This window comes from Rhinopithecus roxellana, chromosome 10, assembly GCF_007565055.1.
Source record: "Rhinopithecus roxellana isolate Shanxi Qingling chromosome 10, ASM756505v1, whole genome shotgun sequence".
Lineage (NCBI taxonomy): Eukaryota > Metazoa > Chordata > Mammalia > Primates > Cercopithecidae > Rhinopithecus > Rhinopithecus roxellana.
The window spans coordinates 119,813,818-119,830,459 of record NC_044558.1 but is presented as its reverse complement, the minus strand read 5'-3'; the positions used below and the strand labels follow the sequence as shown (position 1 = coordinate 119,830,459).

The window sequence follows — 16,642 nt, the reverse complement described above, 5'->3', positions numbered from 1 at the left end:
CAGCCAGGCACAGTGGCTCATGCCTTTAATCTCAGCACTTTGGGAGGCCAAGGTGGGCGGATCACCTGAGGTCAGGAGTTTGAGACCAGCCTGGCCAACATGGTGAAACCCCATCTCTACTAAAAATGCAAAAAATAGCCAGGTGCGGTGGCACATGCCTGTATTCCCAGCTACTTGGGGGGCTGAGGCAGGAGAATCACTTAAACCCAGGAGGCAGAGGTTGCAGTGAGCTGAGATTGTGCCATTGCACTCTACAGCCTAGGTAACAGAGTGAGATTCCATCTCAAAAAACAACAACAACAACAAGAAAAAAACAACAACAAAAATGGTGACCACATGCATCCTTTTCCCGTCTTCACATTCTTATACCGTTGGATGATGGTGACTGTCTTCTCTTTTCTATGCTCCCCTGCCATGTCCAATTCTAGGTCTGAAGGATGGGGGTTGAGGTGTGGTGTTTAGAGGAGATGAATACAGGAATCCAAGACTTGAAGCTGTGAAAGAGAAAATGAGATCAGTTAGAACTTTCAAGTCGGGGGACAGACTGGAGTCAGGTGTAATTCTTCACTTTTAAAGACAAGCTGCCCAATGCCCTCACTCGACAGGTCACTGAATCATATCTTGGAATTCCCAGAGGGTTTCTCCTATGTGCTCCTGATCAGTCCCTTCATCTTCTACTCTGGTTCTCCCATTAAGATGTTTGTTTTCTCAGCTTGATTAGCAATTAAAATGTGAAGGAGATAATTCTGCCTCATCAGAATAATGGATGCAATCTCTGAGCATGTTAGAGAATATATGTTCTGTAAAACCAAGGTATTATGGTCATTATCAAGTGTAGAACCTTGGACAACAGGAAGTGCTGATATCAATACATTGACTCCATACAATGTATGCAGCATATCATTTGGGCATATCACTGTGAGATTTCAGTCCCAAACTCATAGATCAGCATTGGTTCATTGGCACCACTTGGTATGCCCATACCACTATTTTAATAAATTACAATGAATTCGAGTTAAACTGAATTAAAATACTAAATAATTGCTGTTCAAATTCTGGCTCCAATATTTAGCATCTATATGACTTATACGGACAGATCCAGATTTGGTAGGGCTTGTAGCTGATAAAATTCACGGGGTTATTTAAAAAAAAGAGCACAAACATGGATTCAAAATCAGTACAGGGCCTTGGAAGAGGATTGTGTAAATAAGGGGGCTGAGCTTAAACTTTATTAGTTTCTTGATTTTCCTCTATGTACCTAGGAAGTTACATGACTGTCCTGAATCAGTTTCCTTACCTGCAGTCAGGATAATAACCGTTAGTCTGTGGAAATAAGGAATATATAATATAATATATATGAAATTATATGTATAGCACCTTGTATTGAGAGTCAGCATTCCAGAATTCAAAAAAGGTAACTCATTATGAATATTCAAAGGTAGAGAGGTCATTTAATATAATCATTAGACTAAAACTTTTTTCTTTTCCTGACTTTTAACTGCTTAATTATGCAAGTATGTGGACAGATCCCAAAGGACATGCAGACTTGATGGTGATCACTAGTCAATATAATAACCCCTCAGAATGAACAGTAAATCATTGCAATGCAGCAGCAGTCACCAGATGAGAGCTTGGCAAAGACAAGAAAAGTAACTGGAGGGACCAAGGTAGGTAGGGTGGAATGCTGCAGGTTTGGATGTTGTCAAAGATGTTACCCCACTATCGCATCTCCCTTCTTAAAAAGTGTTTTAACAAAGACAGCCTCGTTTGGCCCTCAGAGTACACATGGGTGGCAGAGTATTGCTGATGACCACTCTTCTGAGGGCCTTGGTTGGCCGACTTTCCAGGGCAGTGGAAAATCAAGCCTATGACTTCATCATCATCATCATTGTCATTGTCTGCATTGTTGTCATTGTCAATAGCACTTATTGACTGCTTCCTAAATGTCAGACACAGTGTTAAGTACTTTACATGTGTTCTCTAATTTAATTCTCTCCACACCATTATTTCCATATGACAACTGGAACTGAGGTTCAATATCTTGCAAAAGATTTGCAACTCGTAAGTCTCTCAACATCTATGATTGTTTTGAGCATTTTGCTCAATATATTAACAGACTTGTAACTCATTCTGAACCCATAAAATGTTTGGAAATTGCAGAGCAATTATTTAAGAGCCCTGGCCTGCATCTGCAACTGAACTCCATATTCTCTATAAGGGAGCATATCGTCCTCAAAGATGAACATGGATAACATTACCAAGACTGCAGGTGGATTAGATAATTTCTGGAGCTATGTTTTATTTATCTCTGTATTGCTAATGTCTTGTACAGGTGCTGGCAAAATGTTGTCAGATAAGGGAGCAAATGAATGTTTTAGCCATGAAGCAAATGAGGGATAGAGCCAGGTCTTCTGACTCCTAGCCTGAGTCCTGTTACTACCAACACTGCTACTCCCTGTCTTTGAGGGTTTGACTGCTGTAACAAAGAGACTCAAAACACGATGGCTTAAACAAGATAGAAGTTTATATCCTTCTATGTCGAAGTCCACACAGTCAACCCAACAGGGAAAGGGACAAGGGAAAGCAGGCCCTTTCCTTGTAAATACCTAACCAGGAAGCTTCCAATATCACTTCCATGCACATTTGACCCACCAAACTAGTCACATGGCCACATCTTGCCTCAAGGAAGCCTGGGAAATGTAATCTTAGCTGGTGGTCATACACTCATCTAGAATTTCTATTACTATAGAAGACAGGGAATGGTAGTTTTTGCCACAGTGGGACAAGCCACTGTGTACAGCAGGAAAAGGACTAAACTTAGAGATAGGTATACCAGGGTTTCTGCACCTGCAAAATGTAATGAGAATATTATAATTATAGTTATAATAATTATATTACCCCAAGGCTCATTTTTTTCAACTCCAAATAATGATAATTATGGTAATTAGCATCTATTGAGCATCCATTGTGCTCTAGGGACTATACCATTGAAGCAAATAGGTTTAATTAACCATTGATATGGTTAGGCTTTGTGTCCCCACCTAAATCTCATTTTGAATTGTAATCCCTATAATACCCATAATCCCAACGTGTTAAAGGAGAGACCAGGTGGAGGTAATTGAATCATAAGGGCAATTCTCCCCATGCTGTTCTTGTGATAACGAGTGAGTTCTCACGAGATCTGATGCTTTTATAAGGGACTCTTCCCCTTTCACTTGGCACTTCTTCTTGCCGCCTGTGCAAAAGGCGCCTTGGTTCCACTTCACCTTCTGCCACGATTGTAAGTTACCTGAGGCCTCCCCAGCCATGCTGACCTGTGAGTTGATTAAACCCCTTTCCTTCATAAATTACCCAGTCTAAGGCAGTTCTTTATAGCAGAGTGAAAACAGACTAATACAAGCATACACTTTACATGTGTGATTTAACTCAATCTTCCTAATAGTCCTGTAAGGTCATTATTATTATCCTGCTCATTTTAGAGATAAGAAAACTGAGCCTCAGATGTTCAGGTTTCACAGTGAGTATATGAGAGGTAAAGCCAGTCCTGCACTCGCAGATTCCAAAGCCCATTCATGGAACCCCTCTGCTGCACCCTGGGTCATTGCAGTGTCTGCATTAGAGAGTTGTCATGAGCATGGAAAGCAATGTAACTAATGGAGCAAATGGTAGGTCCTCTCCACTTTCCCCAAGGAATGCAGTGTGGCTCTGGGGCTTTAGGCTTCCTTGCCTGAGTAGAGAAGCTGGTGTGGGGAGGGGATTATCCAGAAACAGTTCATGGTTGCTAGAGGCAGGCTGGAGCTGAGAAAAGTCAGAATCCAGGTTTGGGAGAGAAGAGGAAAAAGCAATAAATGGAAAAATTGCAGCCCTGTAGGCAATGGAATCTATTACTCAGAGATTAAAATGTCACAAGGAGTACACGTCAGTTCCAGACCTTGGAAAATGTTTTCTCCATCATAATTATGCCTCACCACCAACACAGAGGACTATTTCCCCTTCAGCAGAGGAGGTTGCCCCACTTGGTGTCTTTTTAACCTCCTGCAGACGTAAAAAGTTGCCTCTTACATTTATTCATAGTATTAACAATGGCCAACACCAGTGAGCGCTTACCATGTGCCAGCTACTTACAGTTTGTTAATCTTTCAATAACCCTGTGAGATGGGTACTTTTCATTTCACCCCCTCTTACAGATGAGGAAACTGAGGCACACAGATGTCAGGTAACATGTCCAACCTCACATGGCTGGTAAGAGGAGAATTGGTCATTAAACCTAGCTCATCTGCGCATGATCTTAATCTTTCCTCAAAACTTCCTCCCATAGCCCAATTCTGTTCATGGGAAAGTGGGAAACTACACAAGGTCTTCCAGAAAGAACCTGGCAGCTCTTCCCTCTTTTATTTCTCATTGAGGCACAGCATGAACTGAAAATATGAGGTATGGAGGGTGGACCAAGGAATGTCAAATCCAACTCCAGCTGGGGTTCGTAAGCTAAATGATGATTCACATCCAATGGGATACTCATTAGTTAACCTTTAAAAATGATGTTGAAGAATACCGTTAAGTAGACAGATTCATAAACGGTATGCATAGTATGTTGTCCAGTTTTAAAAAATAGGTTTCTACACACACACACACACACATTCCTAAAAGGCTACACATCAAATCATCATGAATCCTTCTGAGTAGCAAGATTATGAGCAAACTTACTCATCTGATATCTTAGGCCTCTCCCCTCCATTTCCACCCAGGTCCCTACGGCAGTCAGCAAAGAGGCAATTCAATTTCAAGAAACATCTCAGGCTTGTGCCCAAGACCATGACCTTCCTCCCAATCAAACAAGGCACTGACTTCTTTCTTTTTTTCCTTACTTTTCTTTTTTCTTTTTTTTTTATTTTGAAAAACAAAATTACATTTATGGAAAAGTTGAAGGACAGTACAAAGAATTATTTTTTCCTAAACCATTTGATGGTAAGTTGCAATTTGATGTCCCATTGCCCCTAACTACTTTAGTGTGGAATTCCTCCAAACAAGGATGTGGTCCTGCATGACCCCACATTAACCAGCAAAATCAGGAAATCAACATTGACATAGCCCTGCTGTCTATTCCTCAGATCCCATTTGAGTTATGCCAATTGTCCCAATAATGTTCTTTACAGCAAAATAATCCAGTCCGGAACCAAGTTACAGTTGGTTCTTTTTTTTTTTTTGGAGACAGGGTCTCACTATGTTGCCCAAGCTGGTCTCAAACTCCTAGGCTGAAGTGATTCTCCTGCCTTGGTCTCCCAAAGTGCTGAGACTACAGGCTGGTTGTGTTTTTTATGTCCTTTGTCTGGAATATCTTCTCAGTCTTTCTTGATTTTTTTTTTTTTTTTTTTTTTTTTTTTTTGAGACAGGGTCTCACTCTGTCTCCCAGGCGGGAGTGCAGTGGCATGATCTTGGCTCTCTGCAATCTCTGCCTCCCAGGCTCAAGCGATTCTCCCGCCACAGCCTCTCGATAGCTGGGACCACAGGTGCACATTACTATGCCTGGCTAATTTTTTGTATTGTTTTGGTAGAGATGGGGTTTCACCATGTTGCCCAGGCTTGTCTTGAACTCCTGAGTTCAGGCAATCCACCAGCCTCAGCCTCACAAAGTGCTGGGATTATAGGCATGAGCCACCGCGCCTGGCCTGATCCTGACACTTTTGAATATTTCAAGGTCAGCCGTGTTGTAGAATGCCTCTCAGTTTTGGTATGTCTGTGTTTCCCCATGAGTCGATTCAGGCTATGTGTCTTTGGCAGGAATGTCACCAATGGGGTGTCGGGGTCCTCTCGCTGCATCCTGTCAGGTGACACATGAGCTCAGCTTGTCCCATCATGACAGTGTTCACTTTGATCTCTTGCTTAAAGAAGCATCTGTCAGGCCTTCCACTGGTTTTGTACTCTTTGTAATGAATAAGTATTTTGTTTAGTCTTTACAATTAATAAGTTATTCTGAGTAATTAATAAGTATTTTGTGGTGAGGTAGTTTAAAAACATACGTATATCCTATTCTTCATTGAACTTTCCATTTATGTATTCAGTTAGGTGGAGTCTTGGCCACCTATTGTATTTAATAGGTTCAACGTGCTGCCATTTTTCTAATAATAATTATTATTAATTTTTCATTTTTTTTGAGACAGAGTCTTGCTCTGTTGCCCAGGTTGGAGTACAGTGATGTGATCTCTTGGCTCACTGCAACCTCCACCTCCTGGGTTCAAGCAATTCTCCTGCCACGGTCTCTTGAGTAATTGGGATTGCAGGTGCCCACCACCATGCTTGGCTAATTTTTGTATTTTTAGTAGAGATGGGGTTTCACCATGTTGGCCAGGCTGGTCTCAAGCTCTCGACTTCAAATGATCTGCCCCACTCCGCCTCTCAAAGTGCTGGGATTATAGGCATAGGCCACCGCGCCTGACCCATCGTTATTTATCCTGATGCCCACGTTTTCCTGATTTGGCCCCTGGGAGACCCTTCGGTGGCTTTCTGCCCAGACACCATACCAGCAGCCCATTTTTGACGGGATCCTCTCCCACCAAATAGAAATGTTTATTTCTCTGAGAACACATCTAAGAAGGGGGACTGGAGTCTCTCTCTGTCCCACTCAGTCCCTGCCCAGCCCTGAGGAATTCTACAGCAGGGTCCTGTGGGCATGACTTGTCGTTTCAGAAACGCTTTGCATAAATGGGCAGATGCTCACAGCCCAACCCTCAGGTCTTGGGTTTGGCAGGGAGCAGATGCAGAGAGTCAGCAAATCTACGGTGGCCACAAGGAGAGGCTGTGCTGATTTATTGTTGCTGTGGAAGAATCTGAAAAGAGCTTCGGCCACCACTGAGGAAATGTTTTCATTTTGTGTGTGATAAAGAGCAGGCCCAAAAGTTGGAAAAGAAGAAGAGAAAGACTCTTTAAAAATAAAAAAACGCTCAGGGAATTTGGACTCACTTGGAAATCCTGTTCTCCTCTATCATCATTGTTGACAGAGGCAGCAATCACTGCACAGCTGTTGTGATGCCAGCATTCACTTAAAGATGTTCCCACAGAACAGGAAAAGCAAATAGGCCTTCTTCATCTTGAGCCCTCTCTTGCCTTCCCCCAGTCCCTCCTCCTCCTCCAACTCCCTGCCTTCATCCTCCCCAAAAGCAATTAGTCAAGATTCAATGAGGTTGAACTTTACAGAGAGTGGGAGCCCCCTACACTTGTTAAAAAGTTAATTTTTTAATTGCGTAAAATACACGCAACATACAACTTACCATTTTAACCATTTTTAAGGGTACAGTTCAGAGGTGTTCACATTGTTGGGCAACCGTCCTCACCATCTACCTCCAGAACACTTTCCGTCTTGCAAAACTGAAACACTGTATCCCTTCAATAATAATTTCCCATTCCTCCCTCCCCTCCAGACCCTGGCAACCACCATTCGACTTTCTGTCTCTAAGAATTTGACAACTCTAGGTACCGCATATGATGGACTAGAGTATTTGTCCTTTTGTGAGTGGCTTATTTTACTAGCATGTCTTCTTTTTCTAATTTCAGCTTTCATTTTAGATTCAGGGGGTACATGTGCAGGTTTGCTACATGGGTATGTCTATGTTGCATGATTCTGAGACTTGGGGTATGAATGATCCTATTACCCAGGTAGTGAGCATAGTACTCAAAAGGTGGTTTTTTAACCCCTCGCCCCTCCTTGCCCTCCCCTTCTGGCAGTCCGCAGTGTCTCTTGTTTCCGTCTTTATGACTATGTGTACCCAATGTCTAGTTCCCGCTTATACATGAGAATACGCAGTATTTGGTTTCCTGTTTCTGTATTACTTCGCTTAGGATAATGGCTTCTAGCTACATCCATGTTGCTGCAAAGGACATGATTTCGTTCTTTTTATGACTATGTCATATTCCATGGTGTGTATGTACGACATTTTCATTATCCAATCCACCATTCATGGGCATCTAGGTTGATTCCATGTCTTTGCTATTGTAAATAGTGCTGTGATGAACATATAAGTTCATGTGTCTTTTTGGTAGAACCATTTACTGTCCCTTGCTCATATGCCCAGTCATGGGATTGCTGGGTTGAATGGTAGCTCTATTTTTAGCCCTTGGAGAAATCTCCAAACTGCTTTCCACAGTGGTTGAACTACTTTACATTCCCACCAACAGTGTATAATTATTCCCTTTTCTCCACAGCCTCAGCAACATCTGTTATCTTTTCGACTTTTTAGAAATAGCCATTCTGACTGGTATGAGATGGTATTTCCTTTGGCTTGGATTTGCATTTCTCTGATGATTAGTGGTGTTGAGTATTTTTTCATATGTTTATTGGCCACTTGTATGTCTGCTTTTGAGAAGTGCCTGTTCATGTCATTTATCTACTTTTTAGTGGGGTTATTTGCTTTTGCTTATTGATTTAAGTTCCTTACAGACTCTGGATATTAGATTTTTGTCAGATGCCTAGTTTGTGAACATTTTCTCGCATTCTGTAGGTTGTCTGGTTACTCTGTTGATAGTTTCTTTTGCTGTGCAGAAGCTCTTTAGTTTAATTAGCTCCCACTTGTCAAGTTGTTTTTGTCACAATTGCTTTTGAGTGCTTAGCCAAAAATTATTTTCTAAGGCCAGTGTTTAGAATGATATTTCCTAGGTTTTCTTCTAGGATTTTTATCATTTTAGGTCTTACATTTAAGTCTTTAATCCATCTTGAGTTAATTTTTGTATGTGGTGAAAGGTAGGGGTCCAGATTCAATCTTCTGCGTATGGTTAGCCTGTTAGCCCAGCACCATTTATTGAATAGGGATCCATTCCCCATTGCTTGTTTTTGTTGACTTTGTCAAAGACCAGATGGCTGTAGGTGTGTAGCTTTATTTCTGGGCTCTCTATTCGGTTCCATTGCTCTATGTGTTTCTTTTTGGACCAGTGCCATGCTGTTTTGGTTCCAGTAGCCTTATAGTATACTTTGAAATTGGGTTTGAAGTATAGTTTCAAGTATAGCTTTGTTCTTTTGCTTAGAATTTCACTTAGCATAATGTCTCCAAGATTCATCCATGTTGTAGCATGTGTCAGAATTTCCTTCCTCTTTAAGGCTGAATACCTTCTAAGCTTTTAAACATTATATAACTCATGGTTTTCTGGGGCTGCCATAAAAAAATATCACAGACTGGGTGGCTTAAACAGCAGTTCTAGAGGCTAAAGTCCAAGAGCAAGGTGTTGGCAGGTTTGGTTTCTTCTGAGTCTCTCTTCTTGACTTGTGGATGGCTACCTTTTTGCTGTGTCCTCACATGGTCTTTTCTCCATGTGTGTACATCCCTGGTGTCCACATTTCCTCTTCTTATAAGGACATCATTAAGGACACCATAAGGAGATTGAATGAGGGCCAACCCTAATGATCTCATTTTAACTTAAGCATCTCTTCAAAGGCCCTATCTCTGAATACAGTCACATTCTGAGGTACTGGGAGTTAGGGCTTCAGCGTATGAATTTGGGGGGAACACACTTCAGCCCATAACTGTAACCTTCCTGAGAAATGGATTCCTCAACTGCATGAGAGTCACTATGGCCACATTTATGGGTGCCAGTTTAGATTACGCATATGAAGTGCTCAACATGGCGATGGGGCATGGCAGTGTGTTTACAGCAGCAGCTAGCGGCAGGATTTTATTCCCCCAAGTCCTCATAGGCCATTCCAGCATGTATCAGGTGCTCATGTGATATTTGTTGTGTGTGTTACGTCTTTCATCTTGGTTTGGGTGGGGCTCGGCAGCCAGAGGAAAGAGATACTGGATTGCATCATTGTGGGGAGGGAAAAAATAGGGAGCAAACACAGACTTTAACTGCTAAGCTCTCCTGTCCAACCAGTCTGGCTTACAAAGCTCCCTGATTTTAATGATGGACAATCAGTGATTACCATTGACTGAGCATGTGCCAGGCATTGAACGAGGCACTGTATAGATCGTTGTCTCATTTAACCCTCAAGTAGGTATTATTGTTATACCTACTTCTCAGATGAGAAAACTGAGGCCCAGAGAGTTTAAGTAACTGGCCAAATCACATAGATGCCAACTGCTGAGACAGCATTCAGACTCAAGGTCTGCGTAGTGAGCCCAAGGGCTTCTGATGACAATTACATAAAAATTGCATATGCATGTGAATTAGAATTATAAATGTGTTTACAAAATAAGGGGGCAGAATTAGAGGATAATAAGATACTGAGTATTTTTCTTGTATTTAAAAATTTCTACTTCTTCAGTGATATTTGTGAAATTCATTATTTTCAGTTCAAGTTATTCTCAAAGAGGATTTTGAGTGCTGGGGTGTTTCTCTGTTAAGAGTTAGAGGAAAAGTGCACACACCACCTCTCAGGCACAGCTACATAAACAATTGTTCTGTTTTTTCCTCACCTGGGATTTTATGAATAAGGATTCATCTGCCCCTTAGAGCTCCATCAATAATAGATTTTCCAAATATTAGCTGGTTTTTTTCTTTTATTTTTTTTGTCTTCTCTCTCTCCACTTTTTTCTCTCTCTTCATTTTTAAAGACATTTGCATAAGTGAGCTTGTGTCAACTTATCTTTGGAATATGTGTGTTGCAAGCTCTGGGTTTCTTCAGCATCAAGAGGGATGATGGATGAGAAGAGTTCGGGGAAGAGTCACAGAGGGCCAGGCTGTTCTGTTTGCTTTCCTGAGCTGTAGAATATTTTACTCTCAATGCAATAAAGAAATCCTAACCTCACCACATTCCCGCTTCCAAACCAATTTCAAAGTTGTTCTTCTAAGAAATTAGTTAAATCCTTATAAGGGACAGTAATAAAATTCCTCCCTCTGCAAATCACCTAACTTTTTGGGTCCCATTGAAATAATCATCTTTACCAGAAATAACTTCTGCCTGCTCTGCCCTAAACCTTGGACAGATATTGATCTTATATGAGCAAATCCATATGAAATGTAGAATATCAAAAGTAATTAGGTATCCTCAATATTCCCTCAATCACAATCCAGTCTAACCTTTTCAGCTCCTTGGAGCTCCCACTGACGTCTCTAATTCACCCTGTCTTCACCAGTCTGGCCATAAAACCTACTGGTTACACAGCTCCTGCTGAGAAAGGTGGGTCTTTGCGTTGCTTCAGGTGAATCTGCTGTGCAGACCACAACTGCCATGCTGGGCCCAGATCATCTAACATGGGCCAGACCCAACCTGAGGATGCAGCGCAGTTGGGAAGCTTCATATTGGATGGTAAATATCCCGCCTAATCATCTTGAATTCAAGACAGATAATACAGCCACAGAAACAGAGGCAAGAAAGGGAAAACCAGAAAGAGGGAGATTGGAAACAGAGGAACCTTGAGCAGGGTAGAACTGCTTAGTAAAAAACAATGGTTTCTCCTCTTCAGAGGAGGCCAGACTCTAGGAACTGCAGTTGCTGTGGTTTCCTGGATAGTTTTCCAGTTCTCCATGAGGCCAGAATGTGCAGCTGCTGAAATGTTTTGTGTTTGCTTTTGTTTTGCTAACTCACTGCATATATTTTGTATCTCTAACAAAAATCCCTACCTGTTAAAGTGTCTTGAATGTATTACTGTAGGTTTTTTTTTTTTTGCAACTGGAAAGGTTTGCACACCATTGTCTAAAAGTAAATTCATAATCTGTTATCCTGAGCCTACTGGTTGTTGTGTGTTGACTGTGTGTGCTTTGGTATCACCATCCCAGGTCTTTGGTTTTTCCTAATCCCTTTCTAGAGTCTGCCAGTCCATTTGCCAGGTCCCTTCAATTCTATCTCTATGATACAGTTTTAATATGTTAATATCAGTTAACAGTTTATATCAATACAGTTTTAATACACATTACTAAATATTCCTCACACATATCTCTACTCTCTCACCTTTCACCTTTAGCAGACATCACTGATCACTGCACTCCTTCCCACTTCCCTGAACAAGCCCAAAAGCAAGAATAGCTCTATTCTGTATTTTATTTATTTATTTATTTAAGATGGGGTCTTACTCTGTCACCCAGGCTGGAGTACATGGCGTGATCTTGGCTCACTCTAACCTCTGCCTCCTGGGTTCTAGCAATCCTCCCACCTCAGCCTCCCAAGTAGCTGGATCTGCAAGCATGTACCACTGTGCTGGGCTAATTTTTGTATTCTGGTAGATGGGGTTTCGTCACATTGCCCAGGCTGGTCTGGAACTCCTTGACTCAAGTGATCCACTTGCCTTGGCCTCCCAAAGTGCTGGGGTTGCAGGCATGAGCCACTGCACCCAGCCTCTATTCTTTAAATGCTTATTACTTATCAGTTATTGTGCTAAGCATTTTGCATGCCTTATCTCATTTCATTCTCATAAAAAAAAAAACAACAAAAAAACATGAAATAGACACAATTGCTTTTTCCATTGGAAAAGTGAGAAAACTGAGGTTCAAAGAGAGAGGAGAAATATCATGGCTCCTCTCTCTGGAGCAGGAGAAAGGAAGAGCTGTGGCACTTCTCCTCTCTTTGTCCAGTCCTCCGATCTCTTTCTGTGGCCTCCCACTGACAGAGCCTAGATAGAGCCAGTTGGCAGGGCAGCCACGGAAATGTAGTTTGCAGGGGCCAGCATCTTGTGGTGCAAAGCAATGCAGAAGAGCAGGGATCGGATCTGAGACCAAATAGAGAATGACTGGCACAAAGCCTTTCCGGATTCTGCAGCCAAAAGGAATCTGTCCTGGCTCTGAAAATTCAAAGCACTTCATCCAGACATTTTCCATTTTACTTAACACGTTTTATGGTATAGTTATATATGTGTATTCGTATATATCTGTAAGTCTTTTTTCTTTGGTCTACAGGCTCTACAGGTCTATTGAGTAAGACATAGTGGAATCATTGTCATTTCTGTTATCATGCCTAGCCCCATGCTTTGCTCAATAAATAGTTGTTGAAAGATGAATGCTATTCTATTAAATGCCTGTGCCTCTCCAGACTGGAGTGTGTGCCAGAGGGTGTGGCAAGCCCTCTGACAATCACCTTAGATTTCCCTGGAGAGTCAATTTCACCATAACGTGAGTAATTCTAAACATCATTTTTACGTGAAAACAAAACAGAAAAGTAATCAAAATTTACAGGATTTTCTTTTACTTTTTTTTCTATTCTGTGACTCTAGCCAAAGATGATTTTCTTTTAGATAAAATGAGTTACTTCAAAAAAGGCTAGGCTCTTCATATATTCATTTTTTTCTCTCATTCTTTTTTTTTTTTTTCCCCAGCAAGGGTTGATTGAGCATTTGCTATATGCCAGGCCCTGCTCTAGGCATTAGGAACACAGAGGTGAACTGGAGAGATATAATTTCTGCCTTTGGGGATCCTATAGTCCAGTGCAGGCATCAACAAACTAGTTCTATAAATGACCAGGCAGCAAATGTTTTAGGCTTTGTAGGCCAAACATTCCTTGTCACATTACTCAAACCTGCTGTTGAAAGCAGCCATAGACAATGTGTAAACAAATGAGTGTCCATGTGTTTCAATAAAACTTTATTACAAAACAGGCAGAAACAAAAAGTTGAATACATAAAAGCAAAGAGTAACTTACGGTGACCACAGGAGCGGGTGAGTGAGGGAAATGGAAAGATGTAGTCAAAGAGCACAAAGTTGTGGTTCCTATAGGATGAATAAATCTAGAAATCTCATGTGGAACATGAGGACTATAGTTAATATTGTATTTTATATTGGAAATTTGCTAAGAGAGTAAATTTTGGGGACTCTTATCATGCAAAAAGAAAGGTAACTATATGAGATGATGGATATGTTAATTTGCCTGACTATAATAATGTATGTGTATATCATGTATTGTTCCCAATGTATATGTTTACCAAAATATCATGTTGGCAGGGCCCAGTGACTCATACCTGTAATCACAACACTTTGGGAGGCCAAGGTGGGTGGATCACACAAGGCCTGAAGCTCAAGACCAGCCTGGCCAACATAGTGATTACCCCCTCTCTACTAAAAATACAAAAATTAGCCAGGTGTGATGGTGATCCCAGCTACTCAGGTGACTAAGGCATGGGAATCACTTGACCCCAGGAAGCAGAGGTTGCAGTGAGCAGAGATAGCACCACTGCACTCCAGTCTGGGCAACAGCGTGAGACCCTGTCTCAAAAACAAACAAACAAACAAACAAATAACAACAACAAAAATCCATTATGTTGCACACCTTAAATATAAACAATTTTAAAAATAACAAATGACTGGATTTAGCCAATGGGCCATAGTTTGCTGACCTCTGATTTAGTGGAGAAAATAGACCTTAAACAATTCAGTATGATACATTGTTAGAAAATAATATAAGAGGTACATGGGCAGAAGTTATGGTAACTCACTTAATCCAAAGCAGGACCAGCTTCATGGGTGTGCAACCTGTGCCCACAGGGCCTACTCTCAGAAGGAATCCCATGCTTGGTTTAACATTCTGCTGTTACTGTCTTGAAATTCTTGACAATTTTATTTTGGATCTTGTGTTGTAAAGTCAGATCAGACAATGGAGCATGCGTGGGAGCAGAGGAGATTCCAGGTGTTAGTGTGCATGTGCAGGCTCATGCCTACAGGCACAGCAAAGGGCAGCACCAGGAGTTGGCCTGGCCATCTGGTATGCACGGGCACATCTGGGGCTGTCCTGGGCACCAGGGGTATCTGAAGGGCAGCTGGGCTGGGACACGGGCCCAGATTGGTCGTGATAGCAGTAGTAGCGGAGGCGGCAGATGCACGACAGTAGCAGAAGTAGTGGCTGTGGCAGAGAGGAGCAGCACTGGTGTTCCAATGCGGGGCAAACCCTGGAGAGTCTGTTCCCAGAGCCTGTTCCTGCAGCATCTGCATAAATATCATCTGTCTAGTCTGAGAACTGCAACAGGCACTGCTGGTACTCAGGCAGCAAAGTTTGTCGGTAAGTTATTATAAAACAAGGATGTACACACGGACATTGCAAAAAAGCATATCAGGGAGTTATTAAAATTCTTCAAAGAGTTGTGAAAACCATTGCGACATTGCAAACAAATATCCACAGGCTTGGAAATAGAAATTAAATTTAGAGAGTATCCTATTCAACAGAAAAGAACATTATTATTTGCAGATAAAACTCAGATAAACCAAAAATTACCAAGACAATTTAAAAATTAAATTTCCTGGCCAGGCGCGGTGGCTCACGCCTGTAATCCCAGCACTTTGGGAGGCCGAGGCCGGCGGATTACCTGAGGTCAGGAGTTCAAGACCTACCTGGCCAACATGGTGAAACCCCGCCTCTACTAAAAACACAAAAATTAGCTGGGCGTGGTGGCACACACCTGTAATCCCAGCTACTGCTGGGAGACAAGAGAATTGCTTGAGCCCTGGAGGCGGAGGTTGCAGTGAGCCGAGATTATGCCACTGCACTCCAGCCTGGCCAATGAAGCAAGACTTTTTCTCAAAAAAAAAAAAAATTAATTAATTAAATTTCCTTATACTTGAAGATGCAGTGATAGAATACATAAACAGGTGCCTTGAACTATATAAAAATTATGAAGACTTTTTTTGTTTCTTATGTAACTGTTAAACTTACAGGAACTGCTGGAGGAAATATTAATTAATATTAAAATTTACATGGACAATTAAATTCAGATTTATAAGAAACTGATTTGTATGAAGAGTTAAATCTTTTTAGAAAATATTTCTATAGGCATCGTCACCTCTAGATGTACTAATATTCATATTTCAAGAAAATTTATCAGAAATGTATCCCAATGTCATTATAGCCTAAAAAAATCTTATTCCCGTAAGAGTTGCAGCAGTATATTTTAATTGTCAAAATTAAATTTATCAAAAAGTATTCGTGATCTTGCATTTGCCAATAGCAACTGACATTACTTTGAATTAGATTAGTTGAAAATCAAGTTGTCAAAAGTACAAATTTTTATGATCTAATAAATAAATAAGCAAGAAAACACATCAGAAAATAAGGAATATGCAGGAAAGCAAGCCAGATTAATTATAATGTCACATTAATATAAGATACTATTATGTATTGTGTTATACAAACTTAAAACACCAAAAATATTTTTTGGCTATTTAAAAACTTGTGTTGCTATTCATGTGCCATTATTACTCTCATTATACTTTCTAAGCGATGTAGTGTATTAAATATACCTTATCTGAAATGCTTGGAACCAGAAGTGTTTTGGATTTCAGATTTTTTTTCAGATTTTGGAATATTTGCATTACACTTACTGGTTGAGCATCCCAAATCTGAATACCTAAAATTTAAAATGCTCTTTAGGGCATTTTGAGTGTCATATCAGTGCTCAAAACAAGTTTTGGATTTTAAAACATTTCATATTTTGGATTTTTAGATTAAGGATGCTCCACCTATAAAATATTTTAGAAGGATAATTTTGATATTTTAGTACCTTTTACTGCCCCCTTTCCCCCTGCCTTTTTGAACAGGGGCCTTATATTTTCATTTTTCCGGAGCCTCAAAAATTATGTAGCTGGCCTTGACCAAAAATCAGGGCAGGTTTTCATGGGGAAGTAGGAAAGCAAGAGGGAGCTTGTCTCATTAGAGCAGCGGTTCTCAGAGTGTCGTCCCTGTAGCATCAGCATCACCTGGTGTCTTAGTCCACTCAGGTGCTTTAAGAAAATATCGTAAGCT

General features: G+C 40.9%; 1 protein-coding gene across 1 annotated transcript in view; it reads right to left on the bottom strand.

Annotated features, from left to right (window-relative positions):
- Positions 1 to 476: 476 nt before the first annotated feature.
- CRADD (CASP2 and RIPK1 domain containing adaptor with death domain) overlaps positions 477 to 16,642 on the bottom strand; it is a 251,333-nt gene continuing 235,167 nt past the window's right edge. The window contains exon 4 of the transcript XR_004059601.1: positions 477 to 494. The gene's annotated coding sequence lies outside the window, so the exon portion shown is untranslated. The remainder of the gene's footprint in view (positions 495 to 16,642) is intronic.